Source organism: Gavialis gangeticus, unplaced genomic scaffold (genome assembly GCF_001723915.1).
Source record: "Gavialis gangeticus isolate Ggan-Ray unplaced genomic scaffold, GavGan_comp1, whole genome shotgun sequence".
Lineage (NCBI taxonomy): Eukaryota > Metazoa > Chordata > Crocodylia > Gavialidae > Gavialis > Gavialis gangeticus.
Window position 1 is genome coordinate 32,510,003 of NW_017729004.1, and position 15,981 is coordinate 32,525,983.

Below are 15,981 nucleotides of genomic sequence, written 5' to 3' on the forward strand. Positions count from 1 at the left end.
TGCTGGTCCCCTCTGACTAGTTTGTAACAGGCCACTAGCAAGCACTCCGGCTGGTAAGGGCACAGAGAGTGCTAGTGCCTCCTCTGAAATTGGCTCTGCCAGCGGCATATTGTCAGCAAAAGTGCCGGCAGCACACTTGGCAACCAGCCACTCGGGACCCCCCACCCAGGTCATCGGCTGGCCCCTGGGGGACCCTCCCCCCGGTTTCATGCCCTACTGGCGCCTCCCCAGACTCAGGAGGCACCAGTCACCTGTGCCCTTAAGTGCCCACAAAATCAAATGGCTGAAAGGTTATTGTACCAAAAAATACTTAAATGATAGAGGAAGGGGAATTAGTTCACCATTTCCAAGTCTTTTCTTTCAACATGAGGGATTGGAGACTGGGCAAAATGGGAGTTGTGCAGAAGTAAAGGGTTCAGCTGTCTATTGTAGCACAGTCTCTAGCAATACCTGTCTCTAGCAACACTAGTCAGAGACCTCATATCTAAAACCAGATGTTAATCTGAAGATAACTAGATTTGAGAAAAATACATTGTAACCAAATGAAGAAAAACAGTGCATTAACAATTCATGATAGTTTTCAAATGTATAATATTATTCTCCACATTTCACACTATACAACTCTCCTTTAGTCTTCTCTATTAGCATTTTTATTTCCGCTCCTGATCATTACAGCTGCTTTTGGCACTGAGCCTTAAACTCCCCATTGCAGGTTTGCTTTGCACAATATTAAGAACACAAAGAAACCACACAGACAACTGGTTTCTAAATAACTGTGGTTGCTAACTACACACAAACATATCAGGCCTTGTTAGACATATATGCTCTTACATATGCATAAATACACCCTCACACACCCAGTTTCTTAGTTTGGTTTTGATGGTTTTTGAAACAGAAAACAGGAGGCCACTCAAGGCTCTATTTAAAGAGACACTACCAAGTTCCTATTCACTACATCTTTAACATATTGTCAGTTGTAAAATGTGATAACATGAATATGAATTTGACTTTGATACTGGGATGCAACATAAATCTTAATAATTCTTTTCTACGTGTAAGTCAACATTCAGATGACAAACAATTAAAAAGGTAAAGGCCAAGTTTTGATACTTTTAAACAAGTTGAACAACACTTTACTCTGCAAGTAGCCAAAATAAATTCTGCTCCTCTGTCTCCTGTATTACCTCACACCATAATAAGTCTCTTTGTCTACTCACAGTGAATGGTACTACTCAACCTGTGATAAGAGTATCAGGCAAAACAAGTTACAAACATTCAGCAGTTTTGCACAGCTCCACTGAAACTTTTTCATCCTCAATTTACTGGAGGGTTTGAAAAAGCAGCATCATAGTAATATGCACATGGAATCTGTTTCAGGTTTTTGACTAGAAAGCCTGGTGATCACCATATATGCAGCAGTACAAACAAGCAATATTTACAAAATACTTCTGTATGAGTTGGCATAATCTCAGTAGTCCACAGAAATCTTAGAAGTTTACTATAACATGTGTTTGATGGCAATTATTAGTGACAGTACTTGCCTTTTCAAATTCCATTTCAGCTAAACATTAACATCTTTTTAATTTTTAATACATGGTTATGGTTTGATTACAAGGCCACCACTCTCTTTCCAACACTTCTGTGAAATTTTGCCCAAATACTGAAGGGAAATTCAGTATGAATTCTGCCCGCAGCTCTCCAAGGACTGTGGACTCTGTTAGACCTTTAAAACCAGCCATTTTTCTGGGACTGAACAGCAGTGCATCTTGTCAACCGATCAAGATGAAATGATCCCCTGAAGCAGAGGTTGTGCGCCATGGGAACATTTTTAAAGCTCAGCTTGAAACCTATTTCAATATTAATGGGAAGTTATTGAAATACTTGCTGAAAGAGCATTTACAATATTGCATTTTACTTCTGAACCTTGCTTTGTACATCTATAGAGAGCAATTAAATAAAAGCAAAGCGATGTGTGTAATTATAGGAGTAACTAATATAGTGCCTTCCTCCCCACAAGGCCAGTGGCTTCTGTTGTTTGCACTGGTTTTGTGGCATAGAACCAGTTGTCATGAATCTTCTTCTCTTTGCAGTGAAGCAAAGAATCAGGATCTGACATGGATGGAAACAGCCACAGAAACACCCAGCTTTCAGGTCTCCCTTCTCCAAGACACAGCTCAGTCATGCTACTTACCGCTTTGAACACTTATTTAAAGCAGGTTTAACTCTGCTGGTCTTGACCAAATTCTAGATTGGTCATTTCTGCCTACTTGAGTATTGTGCAGTTTCAACTGGACACTTTTTGCTCTGCACTGCACCAATGCCTTGTACCTTTGTACTAGGGACAGACGTTACACATAAACTGGGCTAAGTGATCAGAAACAGGTTTAAATCTGTAACAGAACAGAACTGTTCTGTTAAACCACTTTCAAAATAGCCAGAACTGGTTTAAGATAAACCGGGTTGGATGTAGTGTGAGACTTAACTGATTTCAGTCAAACCAGTTTATGGAACTTCTGCCCTAGATCCCTTCCCAATTCAAGTTAATTCACAATCCCACAGCATCCCAGGATGCTTTACAACCCTGGGCTGTCTGGTCCAGCAGAGCAGGGCCTGTCCTGCCCCTCTGCTCCCTAACTGAAGTACTATCACCACTCCTCTGGCTGGCTGAGAAGAGGGTGTGGGGGAAAACCCACCCCTCCAGCCCAGCACTAGACCCTCAATCAGGTGCAGCCTAATGTGGGGGGAAGGGGGCTTGGTTCCACCCCAAGGAGCCAGGAGGCAGGAGCCAGGAGCAGGGCTGAAGTACTGGCTGGCTGAGGGGAAGGCATGGCTGGGGCACTCCAGCCCTGCTCCCAACACCAGGGTGCAGATCCAAGCTCCAATGCGGGCTCCCCCTCCCCTCCGCTGGCTCAGAGGCTGGGGGATTCTAGGCGGGCTCCCAGCAGATGGAGTAAAGCCCCTGGTTTGGGCTCCACCTCCCCCTGTGCTGGTGGCAGGCTGGAGGGGTGGGTTTCTTCCCACTACCCCGTCCTCAACCCGCCTAAAGGCTGAAGAGGGAGTGTGGCTGGGGGAAATCGCTGGGCTCTGGCTCTTTGTAGTGGCCAGCAGGCTGGGATGCATGCTCTAGTGCCTCCTGGCTACGAGTATGGGCCACTGCAGGGATCTGGCTGCCTTTCCTGTTTGAAAAGTGAATATCAGGTCACTTGCTATCCATTCAGCCTACACAGTTTAGACAAACCTGCAAAGACTGAATCAATTCAGCCTAAAGCTTTTTGACTGTCTGTACTTAGCCTTGAAGAGCTCTTGGAAAGGAAGTTTTCAAGAAAACAGTTTCAGTGGTGTGGGAAGTGATCCCTTGGCAATGAGACGCTTGCCGATCCTGTGGAATGGAAACGATGACAACACTTGAGCTGTTATTTAGGAACAGTATCGTGCTTCCTACTGTACTCTGTAGACAAGTGCTGCTGCTTAACTGTCCTGTTCAGACTGCACATGTGGCTGCTAGCAGCACTGAGTTCAGAATAGACCACAAAACCAACCTGAGACACTAGGCAAATGCTCAGCGGTTAGCCTAGGCAGCGCTCTGGTACCACAGCTAGCAGCACCTAAGTTAGCTAAACCATCTCCACGTAAGCCACAGTTACTGCAGTGCACATTGTCTGCGGCTCACAGCTGTGAGCAGGGAGTGTCACAGCCTCTGCTGGTAGGGAAGATTTTAATAAAACATTCTTTATTGAAAACAAAAAGGTCATGAAAACACTGTTTCAGAACCAGGTTAGAATTTCTAGTTGTGGGTAAGGGAGAAACGGGGTGACTCAAATTCAAATCCCTGCTCTGAATCAGTGGCCATTGGCAATTCTGGGTTCCAAAGTGAAACAAAAACATATTTTGAAAACTCTATATTTTTCATGAAATAGACTTCGTTTGTAGCCAATTCAAGTCTCCAGGTTAGGTTTATGGAAGGGAGGGGGACTTGACAAAGTGAAGTAGCTTACCCCTCCAGAACAAGCAGGAAGAAGCTAATGCCTGCATGTCATGACAGGCATCATGCTACAACATACTCCCAGCATGTCAGGGGATGAGTGCTCTTAAGCACACCCTACTCCATGCACCCCCAGTCACACGTCACCCCCAGTCACACATGCCTAGTCAAGTGGTAAAGCCACTTGAAGAACAATCCTTGGAGGGCCACTCTTGAGCCCTGTGTCTCTGGCATGCTCAATAGCTACCTTAAAGATGATCCAGAATGGCTTCCCCATTGTATTTCCCAGGATTAGCATATAAAAGCAGGAAAGGTAGGCAGAGAGTGCTCAGGAACTAAGGGCATATTTACATGTGCTCCCGATGCAGTAATGGGCACTTTTAATTGGCAAGCTGTGCTAATTAAAAACACCCACGTGCCACATGCATCAGCGGTGCAGCGTACCTCCACACTGAGAAAATGGTGTCAGTGTGCTTTGAACTAAAGAACATAGAATATATTTTAGTTCAAAGCGCACCATTGCCATTTTCTCAGTGCAGAGGCTCACTGCATCACTGACACCCGTGACGCATGAGGCTGCCAGAGTGTGTCAATTTATGTGCTCCAGCAGACTCAATTGACCAAGTCTGCTCCCACGTGCTGGATTTCCAGCATGTTGGAGCAGGCTTCCCGCATGTGTGTAAGTGAAGTGCTCAAGAATATCCATCCCCAACTACACTGGGGTGTTCTCTGGTCTGCTCCTGGGCACAATGCTGCAATGTGCCCCCCTTTCCCAGGGAAGATTATTTAAGGTATTTACTAGTTATAGTGCCTGTTTAATTCTTTATGCCTGAAAATGTCATAATTGCATGACCATAAATTCTAATGTTGCCTCGCCACCTTCTCAGACTTATCTCCACTCTGCAAATGAAAAGTGCAGTTGATCACAAGTTTAAAAGTAGTCCCAAATAATGTGATTCCAACCTCTTAAGCACTATTAAGTTTCACTCCAACAGACACTTCTGTGCTGGCAATTTATCCATCTGCTTACAGTTAAAGAGACAACCTTCTGCCAAATATTTAGAATGCTGTCCCCAAGGAGGAGGCATGAAGAAGAGATTTGAAAAGATATTTCCTATTGAAAACAGCTACATAACTGAGTAGTACTACATATCACAATGTGTATATTGTGCATCAAAGTTGTGCAACTGGTGCATGGCAAAGCTAAATACTTCCAATTGCCTGACAGAAAAAAGGGTTAAGAGAAAGAATACATGTTCCAATAGTGTCTGTAAATACTACCTAGTGGTGGCTTTGGTTTGGTTTTGTTTGTTAATAGTAAGTGGTTCGTTTTTTAATCTAGCGCTTGTGAAACATACAGAGGACCACACAATACTGTGAATGCCCGGTTTCCATAGCAACAGCATTCTCAATCTTAAAAGACAGCTCTCACCCTCCGCTCACTCCCGAATGTCCAATACCTCAAGTTATAAGGAAACCTCCGACTGATCCAGGTGGGAGAGGGTAAAGTCAGTGTGTTGATCTATGCTGTACTATGGAGGCAGCATAGCAGCCCATTTCCCAAGTCTGTTTAATAATACTGGAGTTAACGGTTCTTGCATGGCAGACCCAAAGACACTGATGGGAGGGAAATGGCTGATAAAAAAATAGAGGAAGAGGCCACCTAGCCTTAAGGCTGGAACAAGTTGCTTGCATTATATAATCTTCCCAAAGATGGAAGCAAAGATGTCCATATCCATTTTGATATATATAAACCAAGAAAATAATTTCAGATGAAGCAACTGCTACAGAACATGAAAAGTCATGGGAAACTGAAGAACTGGGTTTGGTGCAAGACAGGAAAAGCAAAGCGTATATGCCTGTTGTCTTCATGGTGAAGATTCCTCCATAGCTAGATGCTCTTTAGGTTTCTATGGGCATCCCAAATGACTGAACTGTTATTCTCCTAAATTCCTTTGACCTAAGTGGGCTGTTACACTCTCTCACCTGGGTATCTCTGGCATATAACCTGGCACAAGATCTATACTGTTACAAGGTCTGTTACTGGGCACAAGGTCTATTCTTTCTTAGAATGGGATGACCCCTGGCACAACTATCCTTATTCCTTAGCCCCCAGAAGCAGTGCTGACCAGTAACTTAAGCATGATATTTCTCAGAGCTCTATTTTTGTTGGGCCCCTGGGTTCACCGTTTAATCATCCAGTGGCATATGAAGACAGGTGCAGCAGATAATGCATAAAGACTCTGCAAAAGGATTCTAAAACAAATTACTCTTTATTTGAATAGCATAGAAATACACATCTAGACAAAATAATAAACACTTTACGTATTTCCCACCTTATTTTCCTCACTACTCTGAAGAGTTCTATGCATTAGAGGACTTCTACACCTAGCTTCAATTTTGAATCAAAGTGTCTGTCAGTCTCTCCCTAAAGTCAGCTAGCTCTGACCTTGTCTGGTCCTGCACTTAGGCAAGATTCCCCTGCTGAAAACATTTTCTTTTTTCACTGTGTTTTTGTAAGTCTTCCTGACCTACCCTATCTCTGTGCTTTTAAAAGATTAGCATGCATCAACAATTCAGTATTTAGTTCTACTGCTGGGGATTTTCCACAATCATTTCCATCTCCCTGCAGAGAAGTTGGAGGAATTAGTTCTACTGTCTCGAGGCATTTCCACCTGAACAGGCAATTACTGAACTTAAAGCCTAACATTGTTCTTGATCTGGCACACGCAGGATTGACATACTGGATTCTACATACACTGAGGCCTGCCATGAAAGAGTAATTTCTTAACATAAACTGAAGTTCCTGAAGTTGTACACATAGAGATTTCCGAACTCATCACAACACTGTTGCTTATTTTCCTAACTTTTGCCAGTTATTGCTTTCATATTTTTTATTGTTAAGAAGAGTAATAACTGATATTCAGCTTTAGCTGGCCAGCAATGAAGGCCACTTTAATTTCCTTTTCCTAAGTAAACTGTGGACATCTGTGAAAGATTTCATTGTTATGATTGGTCCTGAATCTTTTGTAAGCCAAGAGTAGATGCCATCGCCCTTGGGAGATAAATGCTTTAAGAGTATTTTTATCTTTCAATTCCCTGCTCTGCTAAGTTTAATGTATGCGAGAGTCAAGCATAAATTCTGTTAGTGCTGGCTGGGCTATTGTATGTTTTAGGCAAGATGTAGAGGAATTGGCAGTCTCGATTAATAGAAGTCATAAAGACTCCTTGTTTTCTTTCACCACTCAAGAAGACAAAAGGATCAGAGTTACAGACAGTAAGCCTGAATTCTGTCAGTTCTTCCATCAGTCACTTTCTCTTCTGTAAATGGATTAAATTCTTGAAATAACTGCTGCATTTCCAACCCTGGTCTTGGTCTCTTGGTCCTGGTGCTTCAAAAGGTCATTTGAATGCAGTTGACCTTTCCTGCAACGATAGTCCCTCACCATTGAAAGACTCTGGGTTCTGTGGTTATGTGAAGACAGCCTAGTTTTACATTATAATCCATCATCTGGGAGAGTTCTGAGGAGTGAGACTGTGCTGAGTCCATTTATTTATTGAGGTATTTATTTATATATCACCTTTCCCAACTGATGCTCAGGATGGCTCCAATGAGACAAAATAAAAGTAGGCAGATTATTAAAATAAGATATAAAACAAAAGCTCCCTAAATAATATCCCAACTTAACCCTACTTGCCAAAATTCTGCCCAAATAAAAAGGTCTCACAGCACTTCTAAAACATGTCCAGGCTTGCATTTTTGCAAGCCTGAAGGGAAAGGGAGCTCCAAAACTGAGAAATGATTGCCAAGAACTAGCTCCCACATGTCTTTGCCAAGCAAACACAGTGCACTAGTGGTTGCTCTCAAATGACCTTAGTGATTGAGAGAGGGCATAAGGGTCCAGATCATTTAAGGCATTACAGGTCAAAACTAGCACTTTGAATTGTGCCCAGAAAACTATTGAATATCAATGCAGACTGTGGAGAACTGGCAGTTATGTGCTCCTGGTAACCCACTCCTCTCAGACAATGGGCTGTTACATTTGCACTAGCTGCAGTTTTGAATGGTCATCAAAGACAACTGCTCACAGAACAAATTGCAGTAGTTTAGCCATGAGGTTATAAAAGGCATGGATGATGGTGGCCACATCCAAATCTGAAATCAAGAGTCATAACCTTCTCACCAGATGGAGTTTCAGAAAGGCGCTCCTAGCTATCCCTGCCATCTGGGGACCCAGATGCAGCAGAGGATCCAGGAACACATGAAGACTGCAAATCTGAGTGACAAGGAAAGGCTGAATTCCAACACCAGTAGGTATCCCAGTCCCACCCCAGGTCATGCAATCTGTGCACCCCTGTCTTGTTTCAATTCAGCTGCAATTGGTTTGCACACATTCAGTCTCTAACTACAGCCAAGCACTGGGAAAAAACAACACGGTGTAGCCTAGGTGAGATCCAAAAGATGGATCTCGGTAGCACAATGATAACACCTTACCCCAAATATATTGAAATGATCTTGTCCAGCATCCTCATATACAGAACTATATCTGCCTCCAATCCCACAGCATCTGAGGATTCACTCTTTGTTTGAGATGCTCCTGCTATCTCGGGCCCATCCAAAGCAATAGTCTTATCTGGCTGTTAATCAGCAATGTCCGATTTTAGTCTTGAGTGGCCAGCCTGGGTCTGTACCACCATAAGACAAAGTGGAGAGAAGGTATTAGGATCCTTCCCTTTCCATCCTCTGGCACTCCAAAATCGCTGTGAGAGTCATGTTCAGCCCATCTTTGCACAGCCCAACAGCAACACTAGCCTGCACAACAGTTACAGGGAGAAGTCGGTGTAAGGCCCTGGACCCTATTTCATTACCAAAAAACTCGGTTATATATATATATGTATGGTGCACAAAAATGGTTATCTGGTCCACACTCTTCCACAACTCTCCTCTTGCTGCTCCTGCTAGACTCCCCCTACCGTGGAACAATGTTACAGGCACTTAGAGGCACTTTGGGTTCTGTCTTCCCATGAATGAGTGTCTGTAACTCCCCTTGATGTCAATGAGAACTGCATGCACACATCAATGAAACAACAGTCCCTTTACAATGAGCATGTGACAGCTAAAGTGCATCAGTCAGCAGGGAAACAAAAGGGTCATAATTTATGTAAAAGGTTCATTTTTAATGTAAATGCTTTCCCAAAATGTTCTGCTTACAGGTCTGGTTTTGTGGTATTTGGCAGTGGAAAATGAAAAGGGTAAAAAAACTCACTGCTGGCAGGTGAGTGCATAATGTGAGAGATTGATGTAAAACCCTTGTCAGCTTCCTTCTGCACCTGCATACATAATGCTCCTCAGTTAGTCATTAAGGGCTCCTTGTACCTTACAGTGCTTTAAAAAAATATTGGCTTTGAAATGATACTTCATTGTTAAAGAATTTTTGTCAGCTAGCTCCATTTATCAATGTATCAAAGCCATTTTACAACAGATAGTCTCTACTTTGGCACAGATACTGCATACATTACGTGTCTTGTGAAGACTTGAATCTCATTCCACTACTGAGTGGAAGTGCCAACTGCCATTGCATATCATAATGAAACATGTCACCAGGCATTTGAAGCAACAGTGAGATGCTGAACAAGCCCCATAACCTAGTGTGTGTGTGGTTGTGTGTGTGCATACACACATACAAAAGGTAGTAGCGACTTTTGTCATCAATGATGTTCACATTAGAGGTCACGGCTGTGTAAGCTCTCAGCATGAAACCTCTGAAAAGAATAACTAGAGGCTATATTAGCAGAGCCCTCAGTAGAAAGGTAGTATATTTTGTTAAAAATAGTGTTTCAGCCAACATTGCTATATTGCATCCCAAGTGATATTAGCTTATCCAACAAAAGCTCTCTTCCGTTGGCATAATTCCATGACAGCTAGGGAACGTATTTGCCTCTGGCCTCCACGCTCCTCCCAAGTACACTCCTGGCTGACAGAGGTAGGCCTGCACAGCTACAGTGTCAGCCAAGCCAAAGATAATGTGAAACCATTCAATATCTACAGTTGTTAAGGTTAGTGTGTGGATTCTTGGTTCTTCTGTGCTTCAGTTCAGTTCTTTTCTTTGTGTTACAGAGCGGCTGCATAAAAAAAAAGGTTAATGGCTAGACAAACTCTCTAGGTTCAGGAGTCTGAAACTAGGAGGAACCAGGATACAAACTTAGACTGTGAAAGGGCAGAAACTTCAGGACAGCAGGAAGGAAAAGGAGCATAAAGAGTACTAAGCACTTGGAGCCATTTAACTAGTGCAGGTCCTGGCAAAAGTGAGAGTGTAGACCTTATAGCACCTATTTCTGGAACAAGTCAGACACCTGATCTTAGGTTTTTGCAGAAAAGAGTTGCCTATGCATAGCTTGTTTTCACCTCTATTCAAACCGTTATGCATCTTGTAACTCGGCTATGACTCAGCAAGAGGGCAACATTAAATTTAAACACCATAAACTATGAAGATGATCTGAGAGTCCAGAACACAAAAAGGGATCTCTGATTGAGTGAAATCATACTGGGCATATAGAGAACTCAACAGCTTAGGGGACTACCAACAAGGTCTATAGGAGTCTTTAACTAATGAACTTATAGTGCTTATAAGAAGGTGGAAGATGACAGCTTGTCATCTCTAGTAACAGACAGAACTCCTCTTCTGAAACTATAGCTATTCAGCTGAAAAATAGGTATTAAGCCATAGCATTGGATAAGAAGATGTCTCTGCAGTGGCAGGAGAGGCCAATCCATGCACTCCTAGGGGTAGGATAAGCAAAACCACTGCTGCCAAGAAGAAATGATGGGTAGTGGTGGTTGCCAACACCCTCCTGTGGGGCACAGAGGTATCCATTTGCCAGCCTCACCTGTTGGCTCAAGGAGTCTGCTGCCTGCCAGGAGCCCTCATCCAAAGACATCACAGAAAGGTTGCTGAGTCTAATTTGGCCCTCTGATGACAAGATTATGGAAATGTGGTGGGATAAGTCACAGCTGGAATATTCCTTGTTCAAGAAGGCACCTTGTTCAGGAAGAATAGGCAGGAGAAAAGAGGTGTTGCCCTAGATATAAAAGGGAAGACGTATGTGCATTCTGAGGTGCTGTATGAAGTGGAAGATAGGCCAGCTGAAGGCCTCTGGGTAAAAGACAGATGGGAGAGCCATGATGGATATCTGCTATAGGCCACCAAATCAGGATGAAGAGGTGGATGAGGCCTTCTTTAAAGATCCACCAAAGGCCCTGCTTCATGGCAGCTTTTCACTTACAGCAGTCCAAAGCAATTGATTCCCAGTGTTGCCATTGATGCACAGCTCAAAAAGGGTTTTTTTGCAGACATCAACAAAACTGAGTTTGGGCCATCCAAGTTGCCATTTGCCAGTGGTCAGCTCACTGTAGAGTATGTCCTTTGGGATTTGGCCATCACTTATGGGATTCACAAGTCCTAACCAACAGAGGAGTTCTCAGGACCACAAACATACTGGGTATCTTGGCCCAGAAAGAACTGATAGAAGCTCCCATATCAGAGGATCTGGTTCTCATGGGAGACTTCAATTACTGGAACATCTGCTGGGAGACAAACCCAGCAGTGCAGAAGCAGTCCAGTAAATTGTTGGAGTGTGTTGGGAATAACTTTTGCTACAGATGGTAGAAAGGCCAACTAGGAGGGAAGCTCTTCTTGACTTGCTCAAAAACAGGGACAAACCAGGTAAGAATGTGAAGTTGGCAGGTAACCTGGATTACAATGACCACAAAATGATAGAGTTCAAGAACCTAAGTAGAGGAAGGAAGAACAGGAGAATAAAGACAGTGGCAAATGTAAAAACCAAGCTGGCCAAAGATTCTTTACAAATCCCTCTGTTTAGCCTTTTATGCATCAGGTGGAAGCAAGGTTAAGTTATATGGCCTCTTTTTCTAGAAGATGGTCCCATTTAGTTTTAAGTTATAAGGCATAGGAATAATTACAAGTCACTCAAAATGATATATGAGGTTGGCACTTGATCTGCAATTGGGATCTCATTTCCTCTTGTGAAGAGCCAGGAAAATATGAGAGCCAGTAATAAATGTGGTAATGTAGTAATAACAGTCTCTCCAGACACCATTTGGTATTAATAGTGGTGATATTTTCTAGGAATTTAGTTTGCAATTAGCAACATAGAAAAAATTCGAATCAGTTTTGATATTATTTGAAAGCTTTTAGTAAACAAAAACATCTGTGTGCATGTATCCACATATATACGTATATATACACATATATACATATATATACACACACACATGCATGTACATATTTTACCCCACACATACACACACACCTTTTTAAATCTTTTACTTCTAAACAGGAAGTTGTGCTGTAGGTGCTTTTTCTGAACTCCTAGATAAGACTCACATGTACATATACCTGGAAGCTGTGAAACCACAAGCTTTCACACACTGAAATTCTGTGTCAAAAAGATACATTCACAGTTGGCAGGCCCCTTTAGCAGAAAAGACCAGACTTTGTTTCTTAAAGTTCAACCTTGTTTGCATTGGTATCACATTTTGATAACAGTTATATTTTAATAAACAAAGTTTTTCAGTGGAAGGCAAAAATGAAGTAATTCTAGTTGGAACTTTAAAAGTAAAAGCAATATTTTTAACTTTGGTGAAATATTAATATATAGAAATGGTATCTGAATCTTCTTTCCTTGAAGGAGCTTATAATATATTGTTGCCCCCAGTCATCTTTCCACACCAAAATAATGTTTAGATAGAAAAAAGACAGTACTATTCTGCCACCATGTGAATACTTGGATAAATAGGCCTCTAGCAGAGGCAATGAATTTCATTCCAGGCTTATCACATCCTCTGCTCATTCTTAATGGATCAATAAAAGACCAATATATAAAGGACCTATATTTCTATTACAAATGCTTATCTAGAAGTTGAGGTAAGAAAAGGAGATGGGACTTGTGCTTCATGGCCAGGTTTCTTCCATGGGGCAGAATAATTCAAGAAGCAAGGTACAGGTCAAACATTACTTCTCCAGAGCCAGCTATTAAGTTAGTTGGAAAAGAGGCAACAGACCATTTGAGAAGTCGCTGAGGTACAGCAAGCCTTTATAAAAAGGCAACTCGGTCTGGTGCTTTACTGACCAGTTGCCAGACATTAGTGGCCCATGTTCCTGGAAGGATATATTAGAAAGCCTTATAATACCTGAGAGATAAGGACAGCAAGTCAATCAATGATACAGCATACATTCCTCTGTTCACAGAGATTTATATTGCTCAATGAAATGCATGCATCATAGTGGGTATTACATTATCTGTGGGCAGCCACACTGCAACGCACTACTGACTTCACCATCTCCTAATGAATATCAGTCTGTCTTCAGGTGGTGGAGGCACAGATTCAACTAGGACTTGCAGAGATGCTTTGATTCTAGGAATGAGACATGGAGTAGAATCTGCACCCAAAGGAGTTTCTCTACAAAGAATATATTTTATCCAGTTGGCTTTTCTCTATGTAAACAGCTCAGAACACTATGCTCATACCTGAATATTCAATTTACACCACTGCATTCTTACTTAAAGCTTTTCAGGAGGTAACTTAGTCTGCAGTGGAGTAACTTACACTGCAGGGTTGTAGGTTGTGTATCTGGCTCCACATTTACACCAATGTAAAGGGAAATGACGCTCATGTAAATGAGCCATGCATTTGCACCTTCCATCCTCCCAGATATAAGAGAGAATCCCAACACTTGCTCAGTGCCTATAGCATCATTTGATACAAAAACATATGAAGATACATGGGCATATTGTATGTCTTTGATCCTGTTTGACCTAAAAAATAAAAATTATTTCAACTGCAGCAGATGCTAAAGTCAGCAGTTTAACCACAGCACACAGTATACTGCTGTGCCCTTTTCCATATGTAAGTATAAGCCAGATGCTTTTCCACAGCATGTTGGCAAAAACTGAGCGTTATACATCCAAGGACTGAAAAGTTCATGTCAAATACAGACAAGCCTCCTACAATGTTGTTTTTTCAATTTTACTTTCTTAAACCAATTTAATTTTGTTAGCAAATTAAGACATTAAGATGACCAAATTAAAAACTAGGGACAGGAGAGATGGACCCACCAGGAATGTGTCACTTCCTTAATGTAACAATTACCTTTTGTTTTTTGTTCCATTATACCAGGAGACAAAGTTAACAAAATAGCAATTTTCATTTTTTTCTTTCCTCATTGGCTATCTTTCGCTTTTTTTAAATCTTCTCTATCCAAGCGCATTCTTTCTCTTACCCATTTCCTCAGGAAGCAAACAATGTTAAGCTCCCTTCCTATCATTTTCCCACTTCTCTCATTAAATCTAATTTTAATTACTTTTTCTCTCACCCCTATTGGTTCAATTCTCTAAAGTTCTCTTCTGACTGAATATTATTAACACCTCACTATTCTAATCATTCTCCCAGCTGCAAACATCACCACCACCTAATTTTAGCACTGTTCTCCTTGCCCTTTGATGCTTTAATTGTAGTCTATCTTCAGATTCCTGTACAGGTCCATTTTTTTAATATTATCAACCACCAATCATTATCATCATCTTCTAAAAGTATTTCCCTGCCCATACATTAGAATGCATGCTGCCCATACATGAAGACTGCACACTGACAGGAAGACATGTGGATTTGAAGCCTTTCCAATTATCCCCATTCTCTGTTTATGCAACCCTGATGAGAACGTATTGCAACTATAACGTTACACTGGGAATTAATTTTATGCAACCCTGATGAGAACGTACTGCAACTATAACATTACATTGGGAATTAATCTATTTTTTTAATCCCTGTTTGTATAAGTGAACTAATAGATTTCTCCTGCTCATTGGTTTAAACAAAAAAAAAAAATCACTGTAAAAATGGCACAATCCCACATCCTTACTCAGCTATTGACTTGAATGAGAGCTGTCTGAAGGACTTTAACTAAGGGTGGGAATAAACACAAGCTTTTCCTGACATTGTTTCCTCCTTTTCTCGTCTTGTGTACTTCCTTTATGAGGCAACAAGGACAGAGGGATTCAAGCCCTGCTACAGTTAAGTTTTTTGACAAAATCCAGATTCAGAGAATTACTTAATTGACAACAGGACTCAGAAGGCACAAAACCCCTTTGCTGGTAACGTTTCTACATGCTAAACAATGTAATAAAATTTCTAAGTTTCCTTCAGACTTTTAAGGATGTATGTCAGTAACTCCTCCATATCCGCAGCAGTCAAAGACTGAACTTTTCTAGCAACTTATCTATGTCATGCAACACAGTGACAATATTGATCTGTCAGAAATCTATACAAAACTATTTAGGCTCATCTTTCCTGAGCACTGTAATTATAGAGCAGGACTCTGACTGTTAGACTTCTTTATCAATGCCAAAAGCTAGCAGTTTTGGTATTTATTTTCTTCCCTAGGCTATAGAAAATGTAATGTGCTATAGAGATATTAAGAAAAATCCAGGGGAATTACTAATAGCCTGTAAAAGTACAAAAGCCTGTCTTTGATTGGAGATTTTTTGTTGCTGTTGTGTAAAATACTTTATAAATGATAGTCCAAATATATTGCATTTGGACATACAGGTATGAGAGCATAAGATATGAAGATCAGAACAAAAGCGTAACTGTTTGAGAGTATAGGAGCAGAAATCATGTAACAGAACACTGATGGATTACAAAGAAATGAGAGCAATGGTTCATATACTAGTACTGATGTATCCCAGCACTCATTTTGGGGAAGTCACCATGCTAGACCACAGCCATGCTAAGTTCTCTCATGAACCTGTGTTGTTTGACAGCGTGCAGTTCAGTAGGCAGATTCACTTCTGTTGCTCTGTTAAAAAAATCCATTCTACAATTCAAAACCAAAAATATTTTGATATAACCTAAAAGATGTACAGTAACTTATTTTACTAGCGTAACAGTTAGTAAAATGATATCTGACCCACTCCTTTTC